This window comes from Pygocentrus nattereri, chromosome 12, assembly GCF_015220715.1.
Source record: "Pygocentrus nattereri isolate fPygNat1 chromosome 12, fPygNat1.pri, whole genome shotgun sequence".
Lineage (NCBI taxonomy): Eukaryota > Metazoa > Chordata > Actinopteri > Characiformes > Serrasalmidae > Pygocentrus > Pygocentrus nattereri.
The window spans coordinates 22,810,194-22,828,855 of NC_051222.1; the positions used below are offsets into that span (position 1 = coordinate 22,810,194).

The 18,662-nt window shown below is 38.7% G+C and overlaps 1 long non-coding RNA gene across 2 annotated transcripts in view; it reads right to left on the reverse strand.

Moving 5' to 3' along the window:
* Window positions 1-18,171, reverse strand: part of LOC108428185 — a 58,650-nt gene extending 40,479 nt beyond the window's left edge. The window contains exons 1-2 of one of the 2 annotated variants that reach the window (XR_005131140.1): window positions 17,782-18,171; window positions 16,633-16,702 (exon numbers count right to left, since the gene is read on the reverse strand). This is a non-coding gene — a long non-coding RNA (uncharacterized LOC108428185). The remainder of the gene's footprint in view (window positions 1-16,632; window positions 16,703-17,781) is intronic. The other variant, XR_001857907.2, reaches the window with a different exon arrangement.
* Window positions 18,172-18,662: the final 491 nt, after the last annotated feature.

The following is an 18,662-nucleotide window of genomic DNA, read 5'->3' on the forward strand; positions in this document are numbered from 1 at the left end:
ATGGAGGGGGTGGGTTTGGGGCGGGGGTGAGGTGGGGTGGTGGTGGGGGGGGTGTTACGGGGGTTACTAACTTCCATTTTCCGTTCGTGCACTTATTTATGAGCAATTTTCACCTCGTCAGTGTGACACAGTGTGAGTGGAGAACAGAGGAATATAAAGTGGGGGATTTGGCTAGCAATGGGCCCACCAGCCAAACTGAATACCACACTGAACTGAACCACACCACACACAGACTCTGCTCAAACAGCCTCTCCTGCACACTTAAAGGGCTTGTATCCCACCCCGATCTGTGTTTGATTGTTTTCTCTTTGAAGTCCATTAGTGTTATTTGTGTGGCTTTATGATCTAAAAACATTTTCCAAACTCTTCTGTCCTTTAGAATTAAACAGTCTGCTTTTAGTCACTGTTAGAAGGACACCTCCTTTCTCTAAAATGGTAACTGTACAGGAGAATACAACATACATTACTGCTGTAAGTTAACATAACCACACTTTTCAAACAATTTTGGACCATTTCTTTTGGTTCATTCATCACGAAAACACGGACATCTGCAGGTGTGTTCTTATTGTCACTTTAAGACTGATATATATAAATAATCTCATCTAATTGGTTGTTTTATATTCCATCTCATTCAAAAAACAGGCAGGTATGAAACACTCCCTATAACCTCAACACATGGGTGAGGCTGAACTGCTGTGAGCCAAATAAGAGGATATGTGTACAACCCCAATTCCAATGAAGCTGGGACGTTGGGTAAAACATAAATAAAAACAGAATATGATGATTTGCAAATCCTTTTCAACCTATATAATAGTTTAAGAACAATGTTTCTCAACATGCAATTGCAAGGAATTTAGGGTTTTCATCATCTACAGTCCATAATATCATCAAAAGATTCAGAGAATCTGGAGAAATCTCTGCAAGTAAGCAGCAAGACAGAAAACCAGCATTGAATGCCCGTGACCTTCGATCCCTCAGGCAGCACTGCATTAAAAACCGACATCATTCTGTAACGGATATTCCCACATGGGCTCAGGAACACTTCAGAAAACCACTGTCAGTGAACACAGTTCATCGCTCCGTCTACAAGTGCAAGATAAAACTCTGCCATGCAAAGCGAAAGCCAGATATCAACAACACCCAGAAACGCCGCCGGCTTCTCTGGGCCCGAGCTCATCTGAGATGAACTGACGCAAAGTGGAAAAGTGTCCTGTAGTCTGACGAGTTCACATTTCAAATTGCTTTTGGAAATCATGGACGTCGTGTCCTCCAGGCCAAAGAGGAAAAGGACTGTCTGGATAGTTTTCAGCGCAAAGTTCAAAAGCCAGCATCTCTGATGGTGTGGGGGTGTGTTAGTGCTCATGACATGGGTAACTTGCACATCTGTGAAGGCACCATTAATGCTGAAAGCTACATACATGTTTTGGAGCAACATATGCTGCCATCCAAGCAACGTCTTTTTCAGGGACATCCCTGCTTATTTCAGCAAGACAATGCCAAGACAATGCCAAAGACATTCTACACGCGTTACAACAGCGCAGCTTCGTAGTAAAAGAGTGCAGGTACTAGACTGGCCTGCCTGCAGTCCAGACCTTTTCTCCCATTGAAAATGTGTGGCGTGTTATGAAACAAAAAATACGACAACGGAGACCCCGGACTGTTGAGCAACTGAAGTTGTACATCAAGCAAGAATGGGAAAGAATTCCACCTACAAAGCTTCAACAATTAGTGTCCTCAGTTCCCAAATGCTTATTGAGTGTTGTTCACAGGAAAGATGATGTAACACAGTGGTAAACATGCCCCTGTCCCAACTTCTTTGGAATGTGTTGCAGGCTTCAAATTCAAAATGAGTGAATATTTGCAAAAAACAATAAAGTTTATCTGAACGTTAAATATCTTGTCTTTGTAGTGTATTCAATTGAATATAGGTTGAAAAGGATTTGCAAATCATCGTATTCTGTTTTTATTTATGTTTTACACAACGTCCCAACTTCATTGAAATTGGGGTTGTAAAAGCATAGTTTTTTGTGACATCACTGAAACAATGCATGCAAAAGGGGCTATTTTTGGTGGCTTAGTTTCCAAGTGTGGGCTGTGTACAATCAGTTTGATATGGGCACTTTAACAATAAAGGTTCTCCATTAGTGCTTAGCTAGAGTGTGAAAATCTTTCAGAATTAATGTTCTCTGCACTTACAAAAAATGTTCTTAAAGAAACACTGAAAGTTCTTCAGGTTTTGTGGCAGAACCCTTTATTTGAAAGAGCGTAGGTCACCTAGGACCCAATCTAGCAGAAACATGTCACTGTGCTTATTAGGAGAGACTGCTAGAAAAGAATGCAGATCTACTGCTACATGCTAAATAGCTTTACTCATATCAACACATTTGCCTTGAATAGAAAACACATTATGAATTATAGCATAATTAATTCATATTAAGTTTATGCATAATTAATGCATGAATTTATGCATATCTTAATACAAAAACAGATAATACTGCAAATCCAAATAGATCCCCCTCAGAGGCAGCGCTGAACACTGTATAATTCCACGTTCTTTCATGAAGAATAGGCTATAGGCTGGTATAGCAGCATAATTGCAGTCTGATATCCCAGTATAATCACATATTGCTAATAAATAGGCTACTTCCTTTCCCATAACAATTCAGTGTTGAGCTGATGCCCTACAGGAGACCTACACGAAACTTCAGTTGTTGAATAGGCTGCAATTTTGATGGCCTATTCAACTCAACAATGGCTTAATAATGTCTTTTATGTGTTTTCAGTGAGAAGGCACTGTAGGAGCTATACTATAGTGTAACATCACTCACTCAACAGAAATATTTATGATTTCAGCCATGCATGTTTGGAGGAGCTACATGTAAAACTGGCTGGCTACAGAGAATAAAGCTTTTCTTATAGAGATCTGGTTTTTCACACCAGGACACAAGATGTCCTTCTTTATTGCTGAGCCATATTTCAGCAACATTGTGTTATTCATCCAGCACATTAAACACCATACAGTACACATTTCAGTTATTATCACACTATCACATGTCTTAAAGTCAATGGATTTTAACTGAACATACCCAGAGGACGAGAGGACAGCATCGATTTTCTCCTTTTATCAGCCACTCCAAGACCAAAACTGATCCGTTATTTTCAAACTAAAATGATGATGATGACGCTCAAATTCTTTACACAACAAAAGCACAGTTAAACCAGTTACACCACAGTTTAACCATTTATACTAGCATCTCTTTCCATGTTGTCATTAACGCAAACTATGCTATACTGCCAGAGCCAATGGCTCATTTTTCTGGAAGCACCCAGCATGTTGTGGTGTAATAGGAGTTAATTTTGGTGGATGAACTTAATTTAGTCAAGAATAATAGAGTCAGTATACTGCTGCTGTCGAAACAAAACCTCGTATCTCCAAAATGGTAACTTTACAGGAGAAGGAAAAAGCATACTTTATTTTACTAAAGTCAGTGGAACCAGACATTTTTCCAAGTAGCTTTGGACTATTTCTTTTAATCTGTTCATCATGGAATTTACACACAATGCAAAGGCCAACAGGCTTTTTCAAAGCATGTCAAAAACTAAAAATTGTCAAAAATGGAGATTCGAGGTTTTGTTCTGACAATAGCGATATATTCAACTGTTAATGGAACACAATAGAAGCATGTAAGCACTTCTCATTCACTGAAATGCCCTGTCATTCATAATTGTCCATTTATGTTAACCAGTTATTAAAGACAACACAACTCATTTACTGAATGTTCACACATGATCTGTTTGTGCAGTCCTTGTGGAGATTGTATAAAGTCTTTAATGCAGAGTTGCCTTGACTATGAGAAAGGCACTGTAGAAACTGAGCTTATTGTTGTTTATTTGTTTTTTGAGTGTATAGTATTTATGATCGTGTTTATGGTGGTAGAATTCATTTTTTCAGATCTGAAGTAAGTGTGGAGCTTTATTTTCTTCTCTGTCTCAAAGATGAAAGCACTGGTTCCCTGATGGGCACAGGTTTGGTGGTGTACCAGGTTTTGCACACTGGTTGAAGTTCCATTCCCTCTACAACTTTTAATCATTTTCTGAACCCTGTTTTGTCTTTAATCATGATATATGTAAATGACCTCTGTTCCAATTGCCTGTCCTGTATTCTGACTTATTCAAAAAGCAGTTCAGGCTGCAACACTCCTTATAACTTCATCATGAATGGGTGGAGCTAAACTGCTGTAGGCTGAATAAACGAATTTGTGTGAAAGCATTTTTTTTACATCAAAAAAACAGTGAATCCAAAACAGGCTGTTTTTGCAGCTTAGCTTCCATATGTGGGCTGTATGCTTCGTTTTGAAAAAGTTTGATCCTTGTAGTCACTGAATAATAAGCCTTAGTATGTACTTTCACCCTCCTATCCTATAGGATTATATCTAATCTCCTCAGAAGCATCTCCTGAAAAATGAATGACTTGTACTTAATGATCAATTTGATTGGAAATTAAATACTTGAACATGAAAGACTAAGTAAAAAATAAGTAAAATAAAGGTAAATTCTAAAAAAAAATGCTATACAATTGTTTTATAATTAATAAATACTAGTACATATTGTTTATATTATGTATATGTGTAGCAAAAATATCTAATGAAAAATAGCCTCATTGAAGTAGTAAATTTGTATATAAGTAGTAATATACAGTCTGATCCCTTCAAAATTGTAAGCAGTACTACTGTGAACAAAATGATATTTTTTTACACATACATTTTTTTACATCTCTCTACCAGGCCTTAACATTGTAACAGGCCTCATTTTGTATGCCGGGGGATCAAAAGGAAAATTAGATTTTCGTGAAAAGGCAGATGGATTTATAGAAACATGTTTTTTTCTCCCTGGTATGGTTTAAAGTTTCCACTCTGTAATTTGGATATGATGTTTGGCTATCACTTTGAGAGTGGGAACGTAAATTACTAACAAACAGAATTATCTGACCAAAGACACATTGTTTCCCAGTTGCTATGAAAATATGACTTAGCATTTAAAAATCCATTTTTGGATTTTTTTTCTAATTAGTTCAACAGTTACCGCCAAGGGGAACCTGTGGTAGGCCTTTATATGTGCATCTCCAGGGACAGAATAGGTCAGCATGGAGTTTTTGTTTTTGAGAGTAAATACAATCATCACAAGAGATTTTATCACTGGGATTTGGTCTTGAGCAATGTATATACAAACAAAGTGCATACAGAGCAAAGTTAATCCAATCAATATGCTTTCTTATTAAGGTGTTGAGAACATGCCTAAAAGTAGTTTTGCTAGACTTTTTGTTGGCCATAAACCTGACTTTTTTATTTTGCTTGGACTACAGTACAGTACAAAAGTCAGAGATCACCTTGTCAAACAAGGCAAATGAAAATTGAAAAGTGAAAAAAAGCACTTAAAGCCCTCATCTTTGAGAGAGAGGAGAAAATCAAGCTCTACTTTTGATTCAGATCTGCAAAAATTCACAGGTGTTTCTGTGCATCCTTCTACTGTGAGAAAGCACCCCATGCCATCAGTCTGAAAGGATGGGTAACTGACAAGAAGTCCTTACTAAGAAAAGGCAATAGGCAATAAAGAAGTAACAAACATTGAAACTGCTGGGCTTTTCAGAACAATGCACTGTCCTCCTATTGTCTGAACTTTGAATGTGTGGAAATTATCCTTGCAGATTTCTTGGTAAAACTGAAAGCAAGACTCCTGAAAAGAATGGAAGCTGTAATAAATTACACAAAATGATATTATGTGTAGTGTTTTTTGAGAGTTTTAATATACTGTAACAACAAGAGCAAGACAAATGCACACAAAAATCTGTGTACAGAGAGGCAAGAGTCACAGCAGTAGTCTTAAAGCCACACACACACACACACACACACACACACACATGCACACAGACAGTTCCAGTGCTCAGGCTGAGGACCAAATTAGCATTAGCAGCTCATCAGAAGATCAAAGGCCCTACAGATAAACACACACGCAAACACACCCTTAAACACATGCTCTTACATACACACACCGGGGTGCACTCGCAGTGTGTTTCCACCCGCCTGCACTCCTTTCCCTGCTGTTAGCTCAGGAATCTCTAAGCCCACAGGCCTCTCCTACCCAACCAGCAAACACCGGCAGCTTCACAGGATCAGCTGAAGCGTCTAGAAACAACACGTTAGCGCGCCGCAGGGGCTAGCTCTATCAAAGGCATTTTTCCCCTCTCCCAGTCGATTCACATAAGCTGCCTGTCACAGCAGCTGTCAGGTCTACTGTATTGGCCTTAGTTTGATAGGACTGGGGAACATGGAGGGTGCCATAACTTCTCACTAGCCCATGCAACATAACGCTCTTTAAAATAAAGGCTCCTCAGTGGTTCTTGGCTTGGACGTTCAATTCTGAGAAAAACCTTAAAGTACACTTGAGTTTTAAGGCCAGAGTACAAAGATGGGACAAACTTGAACAAACATAGACATTCTAATATCTGCAGTTCTGCAGCTGTCCTTCAGAAAAAGAACAGAAAAAGTGAATGGAACATTTTGAGAATTAAAGAAGTTTATGATGCACCAACAAAATGTTTGCACTTGTGTTCGCTTGCTTTGTCGGGCCTTCTATAACGGGTTCTGTATAGTACCGATAAAGATTCTTCGACGTGTCACAATGGCAGAACCCTTCATGATACTATGTAGAACTTGTTATAGAAGGACAAAAAAACGAGGCAAACACAAACAAACATTTGGATGGTGCATCATAAACCAAATGTTTGTTTGTTTGTATTTGCCTCGTTTTGTCTGGCCTTTAGTTTTACATAGCACTAAAAAAAGGTTATTTGACTTGTAACAGTGGTAGAACCCTTTTTGTGCTATACAGAATCATTCTAAAAAAGGTTCTTTAAAGGACCTTGAACAGGATTTCCATCACAGAGAAGAACATTCAGAGGTTTCTTTGAATGCAGATGAATGCAATAGTTTCGGTGCTCTTGGTCAAGTGACAAGTGAAAAGAAGTTAACACATCCTCGGCAGAGGCACATTTTAACACTGTTTACTGTTTATTTACTGAATTTAACACATCTGGAAAAAATGCATGTAAAATGTGGCCGTGCAAAACTTCTGACACAATTAGTTTAATTCATTTTTTATGTTAAAGATAACAAATAAACAAAAGAAAGTTTTGCAATTTGTTCACTGGAAAGGATGCGTTAGCTTATTTTCACTTTGAAAACCAGCAAAACATGTACAATGACCATGGGTGCTCAAACTTTTGCAAATAATTGTATATATAAAATGTTGGATTGACTACAAAATTTTGTATAGAAGTTTATAGAACTCTCATGTTATGTGGAGGTCCTTTACTGTTCTTCATGCTCAACTTCTCATTGGCTAAATATTGGTTAAAAATGTTCTTTATGGAACCAAATGCTTCACTCTTAAGACTGCACTATATGAAATCAAATCTTCTGCTGCGGGCATGAAAAGCAAGGTGACAAAGACAATCTGAAAAGAATTTTGTTAGCTTGTGAATGAGCTGTATAGGCATGTGAAGCATTTGAGAAAACCTTACATCTCTGTATCTTGAAGGTCAAGTGTGAAGATAATCTGTGTTGACATGTTTGAGAGAAATGGTGGAAAGGGAACTGGCTTTAAGTATTTTGCAGAATAACACAGCTATGTATAACTTCCACAAATCAAGATTCAATAAAAAACATGGGAGAACCTGAGCTGAATGGCAAGGAACCATATGCAAGAAGTGCAATATTCAACATGTCAGCTACTTATTACATTCTGTAGGCCACCTTATTGATCCTTCACAAGCTTTTTAACAGTCAAAGTTAAAATTCCTGGCATCATTTCTATCCTTCTTTGCTTGTGACCTTCCTCAGATTCTTCACTTTATGATCAGTGATTTGCCTGTTGGTATTGCTGCTGTTTTTAGTGCTACACTCTTAAAAATAAAGGTGCCAATAATGTTAGAATAAAGAGGATGATTCAGTAAATGGTTCTACTGTAAATGGGATGAGAAAGTGTGAAATACTTTAACTTTGTTTAAAGAACCCACATACTGTAAAAGTTATACCTGTTAAAGGTTTTCCCACACTGTTAGAAATAAACGTACTATGCAAGTACATGATTCATTCATCATGGTACAAACACTGTAAGTGTACCCTCAAAGGTACAACAGTGGTTTTAAGGTCCAATGGTGTACATTACATGAGTTTTTCCTAGTGGAAAAGTAGATATTTGTACCTTTTCATAACCAAATGTATTAAATCAGAACATTAAAATAAAAAGCCTGGAGGCAAGACGGGAGGTGTGGAATCAATACAACTTAGAAAATATCGTTTCAATGGATTCTGGTACAGTTGTGTTCCCTGACTAAAGGTACTGGGTTGTACTCCTGAGGTTACCACCACAGTGACAAGAGGGGTACTACCCCAGTGACAGTGCCAGACCTTTTTTACTGAGAGTGTAGAACCCTATACAAGCCAAGAACCTTTTCTTTAGTAGTACTTATTGTGGGTCTTTAGGCAAAACCACATGTCAGTGCATTGTTCAGTCAAATGATGTGAATGAAAATAGAATATTCAGGCTTGGCAGCCAAGGAAGAAATTTCAATGTGTTTGCCTCATAGCCATCTTTACACAGCAGAAATAATGATTTCACTGTTTCAAGGCCACTGTATTTATCACCATGCATACAAAAATAACAGCACTTCACCTTCAGGAAGAAGAAGACAAAAAATCATTGCCATGCTAAAGGCAAATCTGCTTCTACAGTGTGATTTCAGTAGAAAATGTCTAATATATCCTGGACATCATGACCGCTAAAAGATTCAGTCTCTAAAGAGTTCCATTGCAGCAGCATCCTATTCGATGACTATATAACTCACATCCAAAAGACACTAGCAATACATAGATACATAGTTACATATATATGTTACAGGGTAATTTAATTTTTACCTAACTTCAGCCCATTTATGTCCACATGTGAAATTTGACTTTCATTTCCTTCGGTCCAAATGTTGTTTTTTTTTTTTTAACAAAATACTATAAAATGCAAACTTCATAGTAAATAACAGTATAAACATTACAATAAAAATCAAATGGTTGCTGTTAGATGTTCTTCTGAAGTATAACATTACAAAATGACCACTTTAGACAAACGCTGCAGAAACTATTTTTCTTGGGTGTCCAAAATGCAATGTTTGTGGTGGGCCAAAACAATATGCAAATAAAGAAGGTGGGTAGGTTTCAAATTACATTTAGGAAAATGTGTTATCCACCTGTCTCTCGGTATCCTTGTTATATTAAAGCTCCAGGTTTGTCCTGGTTTGTTGCTGGTCTTTGTTTAATTGTTTAGTAGTGTCTGAAGTGTATTGTCTGTTGTGTTTATCCTGTGCTGTTTATTATGCCTGTACCCCGATCTCTCCATGTTGGCTCCTTGATCCTGGACTGTTCTGACACCGAATCTGGATTTTCACTGAATAAATCTTGCTTATCTCTGCATATGCGTCCACCTCATCATCGCTCCCCAACGTTACATATACATCAGAACAACATCTAACAGTAGCCATTTGACTTTTTACTGTAATGTTTATACTGTTATTTACTATCAAATTTGCATTTTCTAATATGAACAAAATGCTGAATTTAATGTAATGAAGTGATTGTGTAAGTAAAAATAATCTAATCCTCTACAGAGATGGTTAGTTATGAGTTTAAAAGCTATGAACAATTAATATGAATCAAAACCTCTTTGGGGCCCAAATTTAGTCTGTGGGACACACTTTGGGCCGCTCTGCTTTAGACCAATCAGTAGTGGTTCTGATTTTGTTTCTGAATATGAATGAATGAGTAAGAAATGCGTATATAAAGCATTAAAGAGCTTAGAATATAAGCCTTCACCTTAAACATCTGACCATCATATGATACCTGCTTTCTCTTAAAAAAAATCAACACAAAAAGCAACAGTAAAATTGCTTCTTTCAAATTAATCATTACACTATCTTTGATTGATACTTAATGAGCAGAATGGCTTTTCAGCCGCTTGTAGGCGGCTTACTGAGAGCAGCCCTGTTAATAGTCCCAACAGCCTTATTGTATTCAACAGCATCTGCTTCATAGAAAGATGTCTATAATTAGAGCCCTATGTCACCCATTAGGAGGCTAATGGGCCTTGCCTCTAATGGGTATTAGACAAGGCATAAGCCCTACCTTGGCCCTTAATATAGGGGTCTAGTAGCCCTGTGATGGAAGATGAGTCGCTTTTTGCACTAGACTCTCCACAGTGGTTGCTATGTGCTAGTTGGCAGGAAGGGAAACATCTTCGGTTAACCACTTTACAGGTAGTGCTTGTTAGCTAATGCACTTTTGCCTATAACAGCAGTTAGTCAGGCTCCAGGCATGTATTTGTCTGCTGGAAAGATGGGGAAAAGGAAACCAGCACAAATCAAATGTCCATTGACATGCCTCACTGAACTACATTTCACTTTCAGTTATTTGCCAGTTAATAATGAAGACTTTTGCCCAAATACTCTCACACTGTCATCAAGGGCCCAATCACCAAAACCACCAAACAGATCCAAAACCAGAGAAATCTGCTTCTGGCAAACGAACCTTAAACCATTAAATGGCCAGGGTGACACACCTTTACAACTTCAGAATAACACAGCCTCAGCTTACACTGCTGTTCATGTGGTTGAATACTTAGCATTAGGATGTAATGAGCCTGATATAATTAATGGGTTTAATAAAACAAAAGTCATGTGCACTACATAATATACACCTATTGCTACTCACTTGACATTCAACTGAAACTCAAATTGTACTAAATTGTGAAAAAAGTTTCAGGAAACAAGTCAAAAACAGCCAATCAAAATTTGAATGACCCTCCTGATGTAATATAGCACTATCTACACAACATGTAAACAATCCACAGTGAGATTTAGCCAGGATAAAGCATTGCACTCCATGTGGTGGGGTTACTTGTAACATATTGTTACAACTAAACCTACCAAAATAAACAATGAGAGAAGCTCATGTCCCCTGATACAAAGGATTTTTTGATCAAAAATGCATCATAAATATGATGCAAATTTCAGATTTTAGCAAGCTGCTATTTGCTGTAATGCCACATTTGACACAGTGTCTTTTCAGTAATCTTATTAATGCAAATTGATGCAAATATTCTTACTGATTTATGTTTTTACAATTAACTGTGGTCTGAATCTTTTACCAAAGTTTTTAGAAAATGTTACTACAGCCTTTCAGCATGTTACAATTATCCCCACACTTACAGTTACGGGGTTAGCTGTAACATTTGTGCTCTCACCACTTTTGACAGAATTACTCAAACAGTGTCAGAAATAAGGTTTTCATTTGAAACAGTGATATAGATGCTGGTATTAATCTTGCTTAATAGTTTTTAAATTATTTAGCAAGAAACAAAACAAAATATGCCAAATAAACGCATGTGATGATGTCAGACCATATCAGAGCAGCTATCTGATTTAAATTTTTTGATGCAGTTGATGATGAGGATGGGCTCTTGGAATAATGCTGCTTATTTGGTGGAAACCAGTTAGCTTAACCCCTTAACAGGCCATGAGTTCGCCAGTGGGCCCAAAGTTTTATTCCACACTTCTATAATCTAGGAATAGCTCAGCCAGTTTGCATTGAAGCCCCTGTATTTACTGAATAATAAGTCTCATTATGCAATAAGTCTGGGATTTTCAGGGGATAATTAGCTACTTAACAAGACTGTGTGAATGATTGCATTAGTTATACTTTGCTAGGTAGGCTAAGTCATCAATTTTCTCCTCTCTTGACATAAAAAACGACATGATGTAGACTAAACAACACTTGATGACTTAATAGAACTACACACTTAAAAAAGATAATTCTTCAAGGGTTCTTTAGTCATCTGTTCCTATGTTGTTTTGCGCTTGACATCGTAACAATAGCAGAACTCCTCTGATGCCCTATAGAACCACATACAACACATTCTCTCACACATTCTCCAATTTCACCATGAAAACAACCTTGAGTATGAAATGACTCTTCGTGGAATTCATGCTTATAAACAGAACCATTGCCTTTACTAAAAAACCCTTGCAGATCCATCTTTTATTAGTGTGTAGAATACAGAATATGACAAGAACAAGCTGCTAATCTCGCCAACTGGTGGAATGAATTACATTGCATGTGACTCATTATTTTTGTGCACACTGAGATTTTAACAATTTAGCACCGTACTCTTCTTCACTGCTGTAATCCAACAATGAACCAGCTTGCTTTGTTTTCTATGTATGTGTTGAATAATAAGTTGGTTGTGGGCATATAAAAGAGCACAAGCAGCCAATGAAAACACTTAGACTGATCTTGAATTAAGAGTAGCTTAGCTGCATCTACAACACTAGTTTGTTTACACCATTTTCCCTTTTTCATAGAAAAATGGAGTCGACCAGCCAAAGCATGTTTGGTTTTTGAAGTTTGCTTCTTTTGTTTTTGCTGCAGCTACACGGCTAATGTAGCTTCCTAGTGAAGGAGGCTTGTGCACAAAATTATCATTGTGTAAACTGAGTTCAGCTATTAAGTCTCAAAGACTTGCTTATGTGGTTTCTGACACCGCATGACATACTGTTATCTACAAACAGGACAAAGATACAGACCACATGAAGCCTCTAAGGTTTATTTGTTTCTGTTGTTTACAGTGTCAGAAACCACACAGGCTACATTAACATGCATTACGATAAATGACAAACTATCACTTTAACATGGACACCCAAATGCTCTCAGATCAGCGTCTCCTGGCTGCTATCATCTCTTATAATCCCTCCTCTAATCCGTGTACAAGGGTCGTCCGCCCTCGTCCTAATAACCATAATCTCATTACACCTCCTATAAAAGTTTCCTATTTATCTACTGATTTCAAATGAAAGTAATAAGGCTCTCACTCTCCGCCAACCTTCTCTCCCTCTCCCTCTCCTTCTCTCTCTATCTCTCTCTCTCTCTCTCTCGTCTACCCCTGAAAACCCTAATCATATTTCGCCCCTATCTGAAAGCAATCAGTAATTGTGTGTGCGGCAGCAGAACGGAGCGTGGCGGCAATAACGGCCGGCGCGGCAAAAGCCTCCAGCGCAGCTGGGCTAATTAAATTAAATGCGGCGCTGTGGCCCCGGCTCTGCGCCCAAAGAGAGCGGGGCCGGCGCATTAATGAGCAGTGTGGGGAGGGGGTGATATTGTAATGGAGGTAGAGGTGTTTGATGTTGGAGGGTGCTTATGGAGGTTTGCTGTGGGATTAATGTAGAGATGTGGCGGCAGCTTTGGTGACAGGGTGGTGGGCTGAAGACTTAAAAAGGTGGAGTGTGAACATGCATGTGTGTGTGTCTGAATAAAGACCTACATTAGCTCTCCAAATCACACCTCCATACTATTAAAAATCAAAGTGCCAAAAAGGATTCTTTGGAGTGATGCCATAGAGGAACCACTATTTGGTTCCCTGAAGAACTTTTCGTTCTTGTAAATGAGATGTGCAAGCGTGAAAATCTGTTCTGACATTAAAAATAAAGGTTTTACCTAGAACTGTGTGTCCAAGCCAGGACCGATTTAGGATTTTGCATATTTTTAAAAGCCAAAGGTTCTGCAGGGAATCAAAGAGAGTTCTTTGAATAAGTGCCATAGATCAGCGCTATCCAATGCAGTCCTCACGGCCCCTTAGACAGTCCAACCAAGTTGTAACACACAGAGATGAAGGAAAAATGTGGACCCTCTGGGGGGCTCTAAGGACCAGGTTGAATACCACTTCCACAGAAAAAAATACCTTTTGGGTGCCTAAAGAATCTTTTTCTTTAATAAATGTAATAAACAAGTGTGAATAACCTTTTTAAAGTGTAAAAGACCTCCGTAGAATGTAAAGGTTTGAACTTAATTAAAGATTTTCCCTAAAACTGTACATCCAAGTTAAGACCAAATTAGGAATGTTTTGTTTTTAAAAGCAAAAGGTTTTTTAGGGAAATAAACAATGTTTTTGGGTCGATGCCATAAAATAACCATCTTTTGGTTCCCTTAAGAACGAATTGTTTTATAAATGTGATAAGTATGATATGAAGTGTGAAAAGCTTTAAAGATTTTACTTACAACTTTACGTCTCTAAGCCGAGCCCAATTTAGGAAGGTTTTTTTTTTGCTTCAGGTTCCTTAAGGGACCAAAAGAGATCTTTGGGGTAATGTTAAGTAAGAAATCCTTTCGGCTCCATAAAGAACATTTTAGTTTGTGTGAAGAACCTATTTGTGAGGTGTAAAGAAATTTAAAAAGTAATATTGTATGGCAGAGATTTTGCCTAGAACTGTACATCCACATTAAAACCCTTTCAGGAATGTTTATTATTAAGAATGCATTGGGGTGGGTGAATAAGGTTGTGGCTCACAGACTTGGAAAAGTGGGGCACAACTTAACACAAGATAACATATAACATGGAGTTTAATGTAGTAAGTAGAACAAGTAGAATGTGCTTTTGGTCATCTTGTCATGTTCCCACTGCTACATCTTGTTCCAGTAACTTTTTCATCACAAGTGCGTTTCTGATTACTGAGGTTTTTTTCAATTACTGAGCTATAAGAATAAGTGACAGAATTCACATCTACAGTGTTTTTTTTCATTGTCTTGATGATAATATAGCTTAATTTTGAAGCATGTAAATAACTCACAGTAAGAGTGATTAGTGTATTAGATACAGCTTAGTCTCTCAGAGTAAACAATGAGAGAGGTCCATACCTGTGCACATAAATTCAAAACAATCCATTTTAAAGCATTTGTATAAACAGCGTGATCAAAAACAGAGTATTATGTAAATAAAGATTAATTTTAAAAATTCTATTTTAGTGGGCTGATATTTGCTCTTCTTTGTTCTTCTTTGTTGTCAAAAATTGCCATGCTTGACACAGTTTTTTCACAAATCATATATATTTAGTGACTTAGGTTTAATTTAGCAACACAAATTTGCACAATTTTTTTTTATAATTAATCAACCTTTTAGCAAATTGTACAACCATCCCCTCTGTGACTGAATTTCTCACAAACAGTAAGTGTTGGAAACAAACTTAATATTTTCATTGGAGATGCACAGTCATGTGCTGACATTTGATCACCTGGTGTTTTTTTTGAGAAAGTGAAAGTGAAAATAAGTCAACATATCCTCTACAGAGAACTTAAATCTGGAATTTTTGGCAAAACAAAGATTTGTTTATTTCCCATATGTTAAATTCAGCAGATAAACCACAATTGTGCATTAAAAAGGGCAGAAACCAAATGTGTTAGTTTGTTTTCCAGTCTCCCTTACATTACATATTCAAATCAACCTGAAACTTTTAAAATACAGAGAACCTGCAATACAGATATATACAATATACAAAGTTTGTTGTTAGCCATAGGCTTGATACTTTGCTGTGAATCTGTCTTTAACTGAACAGCAACAAAAGCAAGAAACATACATGTAAAAATTAAATACAGGAATCCACTTCAAACTTCCAAACTTCCACTTGCGCACAACATCTCCATAATAAACCCAGAACAAGCCTCATAGCAGTGTAGCATTGTGTGCTATTGCTTCATTACGTCACCTAAACCAAGCCAAAGTTCTAGATTCACTGTTGTTCCTCTTTTTTCACATCCTACTTCCATTATCTAGTACAGAAGCCACTAACACAATATACCACGTGGTCCTTTAAAAGATTAAAAAAGCTTCAACCTTCAAGACTAGCACAGTCACAAATCAAAGTCACTATGATCTCCACAGCTACCATCATTTACAACTAGAAAGGCATATAAGCACATTCCTCGCTGCTGTTTCCTCCCCTCGGAGTGCTAAAGCACCCCATGGCCAGCGGCAGTGTGTGGCGTTTGTGTCTGCTGTTCATTGACCAAAGCCGCTAATCTCGCTTTCGCCTCGTTCTGACAGCGCTGCAAATTAGCCCTGACACGCTAACAACACACATTAAACACTCTTTAGCCTCCAAAGTCAAGCCACACTGGGGGCCAGTGACCTCTGCTCACTTACTCACTCTCTCTCTCACACACACATCCCTCCCTGGGGCCACATTAGCTGTCATTGACTTCCTTGCTCTCCTCCCTCTCTTTCTTTCCCTCTATCTCCACCAGGAGAGGAAACTATAGCCCCAAAACCTTCTCTTTTCCTTTTGAAGATAAAGGGCAAAAGAGTAGAGGGCAGACCCCATGCCCAAGGAACATTTTGGAGAAGAAGATAGGAGCTTGAAGGAAGTCCTTCCAGCTGAGAGGCCTCAGCTTTGGTTCTGTGGGAGCCCACCGAGGCTGAGGCCTCTCAGCTGGATGGCCCTCCTTCAAGTCCCCTTCTTCCTCTCTGCTTCTTCACCCTGGTCTTCCTCCACCAGTCTTGAGACTTCCGCAAATGAGGTCATCCAGCCCAGTTCCTTTTTGAGCCCGACAACCAGCAGCGTTCAAAGTCAAATCCACTGTTCCTGGCCTTTCCTTTTCAGCCCCCCCCCCCCCCCCCCCCACCCTCCCCCCTTCTCTCTTGCTCTCTCTCTCTCTCTCTTTCTCTCTCTGTATCATCCTCTCATTAATATTTGAATGAGCTTACCTTGCCTGGCCTCTGAGATGCCTTTCACCAGACACCACAAGGAGAACGAAAAGAAAGGAACAAGAGGGATCTGAGTGAAGAAAAAAAGGAAAGAAACGCAGTGGCCTTGTGGTTGCATCTCTCACGCCAACTTCTCTGCTGTTTGCTCACATTCGAAGAACGCAGAAAAGTTGAGAAATAAATTAATCAGAGAATGAATGCCAGTCAATTTCTACGAGAGCGCAACCTCTGAAAACTGTAATACGATGTCAAGGCAAAATCAAGAAAGTTCTCTAACAAGAATGAGAATATATTTGAGACTTCTTGAATGGCAGTTTGAGAAGTGCAAGTTTAGACTTCTCAAGCACCAACATAGTTGAGATTTCATTTCAGACTACTTCATTTTCGAGAAATTGAACTAACTGAGCGATAGAGCACACTGGAAATCTGATGGAAAAAGGTGGAAATCTTTAAATTATACACCCGCCTGTCTCTGATTGTGAGGGATGATCTATATGATTGTGTCAATTACATTGATTCTGTTCTGCAAAAAAAATAACAAGATAAGATACGTTCTAATTGAATCTCATCTCATCTCAAATTTCAGAAGAACATGAACACCATAAGCATCGCTGTTAACCCCATAAACTGTACCAGGACCAGTACGGAGGCCCACACTTTAGTTCCTCATCCTCTAAATGAATTAAATATTAGACTAAATAATTTCTAGTAGTTACTAACTACATTATAAGGTGACTGTAAAAGAAGCCTGCAAGAGATTTTATACAGATATATAGAAATTTTAACTGCTATGAAAATGTAGCTGATTTTAAACACAGAAAGTTCTAAATTAGGATCTTAAAGAAGTAAATCAGCAAGAATGACAACAAGAAGTACCACAAACACCAATAATTTAAGCATGTAGAAAACCGATTTCAGAGCTGACACCAGTTTTACAGGAATACCCACTAATATTCTCCACACTGATGCTTCCTTTATATTTCACTAATCGAATTCTTCTGTTCTACCATTCCCACCCTGACATTTCTGGAACTTTTTAAAGCTTCCTCCCTCCTTCTGAGTGGCCAGTTAAAAATGCCCCCCCTCCTCCTTGCCCTCCCCCCACCCACATGACATCTTCAGGTATTACCCCAGCATCCCGCAACCCACCTCAGAGGAAATCCAAGACCCCTTGCCTTCTGCACTTTTAAGGAGGTGGGGCTGGAGGAGAGAGAGGCAATGAGAGAGTGAGAGCGGGAGAGAGAGGAGGAGAGAGATTCTCCGTTCTTCTCCTTCTCTCTCCATGGGAGACGGAGAGGCGGGAGGCCCACTCACTCTCTCCTCTCTTTCTCCCTCTCCTTCGCTTTCTCTTTCTCACCTCCTCAAAGCATACAGATCTCTTCATCTCCTTCTCATCTTCAGCCTTGCCTTAGAAGTCGCGCTGCCGTTCCGCCCGGAAAGAGAGAGAGAGAATAAGAGAGAGACAGAAAGAGGGAGAGAACAGGACGAGCCTCCAGGCTCCGGAGTACTAGCCCCGTCCCGCCCGGACCCCAGCCTCTTTAGGCAATGGAGTGGTTTATTTAATTTGCCACTATAATGGAGAACTCTGAATGAAGAGCTTCGGGGTGAAAAAAAATAAAAGCGAAGCGAGCGAGAGAGAGTGAGAGAGAGACAGAGAGAGAGAATGCGAGGCGGGTGCAAACCGAAAAAAAAATGAAAGAAAGAAAAGAGAGAGCGAGCGGAGCGAGAAAAAGAAAAAGAGAGCGAGAGAGACAGAGAGAGAGAGAGAAAGGGGGAGAGAGAGCCCAGAGAAACAAAAGCTAAAAGCTACCACTATTTTGATTCACCCAGTAACCCCCCTGTTTTTTTTTTCTTTAAAAAATTACTTCCAAAGTGTGATATCTATTGTGGCGGGGAATAGCAAGGGGGAACAATGAGAGTGGGCCTTGGCAATTTTCACAGGGGGCTTATTCACGCCGGGCCAACTGCCCTGCTGTACATTCAAGCCCCAGAACGCTTCGATAAAAGACACATTGGAAGAGGACTATGGG